Raw genomic sequence first — 3,277 nt, 5'->3', positions numbered from 1 at the left:
GGGGGGGCGACTGATGGCCTGATGGAAGGGAGGGGGGGGCGACAGATGGCCCTGCAGGGGCCTGAGGCAGACAGGCGTGGAAGCGGCTGGCTGCCGGAAGGGGGAGGAGTAGAAGCGCTAGTAGAACTAACAAAACAAGAAAAAGCAGCGCCTCAATGGGTATGAATGGTGATAAAATTATTATATGTGATATTAATATCAACTGATGAAAACCACAATAGTGACCATACATATACCGATAAAGGAATAAATAACCAAAATATATATATATATATATATATATATATATATATATATATATAACCACAATAGTGACCATACATATACCGATAAAGGAATAAATAACCAAAATATATATATATATATATATATATATATATATATATATATATATATATATATATATAACCACAATAGTGACCATACATATACCGATAAAGGAATAAATAACCAAAATATATATATATATATATATATATATATATATATATATATATATATATATATATATATATATATATATATATATATCAATGGGCTAATAACAAAAATTATGTGTATTACGGAGGGAATTGACATTAACTAATAATAAAAAATAATAAAAAATATATAATAAAAGGAATGGGATGGAATGAATACCACTGTATATTAAAGAGAAAATATAAATAAAATAATTGTATAGTCAAATGTATATAATTAATAAATTTGACTATAATTAAAATATATATATAATTACATATATGTACGTATCTCTTTTATTTATATTTTAATTATAGTCAAATTTATTAATTATATACATTTGACTATACAATTATTTTATTTATATTTTCTCTTTAATATTGATCACCCTTTGAGAAAGTCGCCCGAGCGGGACGAAACGCGTCAGGGAGCGTCATTACGCAATACGTCACGTACGGACATTACGTCATCACGTGTGCGCATGAACAGGCTGGTTCGTGCGTCTTAACAGCTTGAGGCCATACAGCTAGGAGATTCTCTGAGGACTCCAACACGATTCCGGTATACTTCTTCCATGCTCTGAAACACCCTGATAATCACGGATCCTCCATCATCCAGAGACTGACGGACATCAGAGTCAAGTAAAGATACCGGGTGGTGGTGATATAATCACGACATGCTTTTAACTCTTTTACCCTTGTGAGTGATATTCTTCCCCCCTCCCCCTTCCCATCATTAAATATACAGTTTTATACTATGGGGCGTGCACGCTCTTCTCTTTCTCCTCGTGTGTGTGTGTGTGTGTGTGTGTGTGTGTGTGTGTGTGTGTATATATATATATATATATATATATATATATATATATATATATATGTGTGTATGTATGTGTGTGTGTATATATATATATATATATATATACATACATAAATACATATATATACACACACATATACACATATACACATATACACACACACACACACACACACACCTCTGTGCTGTGCTTTGCTGGTCTGGTGGCTCTGCTATCCACCGACACAGTAGGAAAAAAAAAAAAGGCTGCAGCCCCATTGGATAGGAGTGGTCATGTGACCGCTCCTCCGCTCCCCCAAGCGGGGGCTTTGTGCATCTGTTCAGCGCGGCTCAGCCCGCCTCAGCGACGCTGATTCCTCTATGTCCTGGGCCTAAGGCTGTAACCGGGGTTACCAGGGAAGAAAAGTTCTGAATAAATCTGCAGTAATAGTTAGAAAATCCTAGGAACCGTTGAATGGCTTTGAGAGTGGTGGGTTGAGGCCAATCCAGTACCGCTTTGACTTTCCCAGGATCCATAGTAAGACCAGTGTTGGAGATAATGTATCCTAGAAAAACGGAAGATGTTGATGAAATTGGCATTTTTCCAGTTTGGCAAAGTTTCGGTTTTCCCGTAGGCGAAGCAGTACCTGCTTAACATGGGACACATGCTCCTGTTTGGATCTGGAGAAAATCACAATGTCATCTAAAAAGATAATCACGAAAGAATTGCAAAGATCCCTAAAGATTTTGTTGACAAAATCCTGAAACACAGCTGGAGCATTACACAGACCATCTTCCCAATTTATCACATAGAGTACAAGTGTCTCTCTCAACTATCTACCTCTAGTGGGTATTAACCCTCACCATCATCCAGTAGATAAACTTGCATAGTCTAGCTCCCTGTACTGTGATTAATCGTGGTGGAGTTTCTTTACTCAGGGAGTATTAACCCCTATGCAGGGAATAAGATTATCTCCTCACATACACGAGTACTCCCCTAGTTTTAGCCACACTCCACTGCCAGTATTGTATTCCCTTGTATATATTCCACACCCTGTGTGTTTTTTGCAGATATTAATAAATGATTTTTTGCTTTTTCTACTCACTATGACTGGTTATATAGGGTACTATCCTGGATCACTGTTATCCCATCAATAATTACATCACATGAGTGCAATTGTGAGGGATTCTTGTGGGGATAGGATTCTCTACAATCCTACCTCCTATCTGTGTATATAGTTGTAGCCCTGGTTCCTATCGCACACAGACCACTACCATATGCTGTATTACCTGTAGGCTCACAGGGCCTGAGCCTCTGCCACGGAGAGCCTGGGGTACGCGCAATACTTATTATACTTATTACTTGGTGCAGCGCCTCCACCTGCGACAGCTTCCGCCAAAGGGGAAGTGGTTCTTCGCAGGACACTTATGTACATTAACAAACACGCACAGCGATATAACCAACCAATGAACTTTACTGGCATGAACACAAGACACAACCTCTCTCTTATTCTATCAGCAACAGGTGTCCCTCTTTAAAGAGACACTATACTCAGCATCTCGCCGAACGCTCACCCTCCCTCTCCCTTCACCGGGTGATCCCACCCCGTGTCCAATTCCCTCCTTGAATAATTCCCCCACCCTCAAGTGAGACAGTGAATGTATATGTATGTGACTGCGCAGCCACCGTGTCCTGAGTGAATGATCCTGCAACAGTCTTCACAAAGGATCGGTGTGGGCCTGGATGATGTCACCCGTAGGTGTCCGGGGCGATCCCACCCAGGCACGCAGCAACTTGGTAGTGGGGTCTGAGCCCAGACCTCCCGCCAACTTAGAACTGTCCCGGTAGCGATCACACAACAATAAGTGAATCCGGAACCTATCTATGGCCAATCCCTAACTCAGCTTCACACTACTGGGGCTCAGGGCCTAACTGGGCCTGGGGTATGAGGCCTAGGTAGGGGGCGGACTGCCTCCCTACACCGGAGCTCCTTCTCCTTCCTCCTACAGCCAGCTCTCACCAAAG

This window comes from Ascaphus truei, unplaced genomic scaffold (assembly GCF_040206685.1).
Source record: "Ascaphus truei isolate aAscTru1 unplaced genomic scaffold, aAscTru1.hap1 HAP1_SCAFFOLD_725, whole genome shotgun sequence".
Taxonomy (NCBI): domain Eukaryota; kingdom Metazoa; phylum Chordata; class Amphibia; order Anura; family Ascaphidae; genus Ascaphus; species Ascaphus truei.
This window is presented reverse-complemented; position numbering follows the sequence as displayed.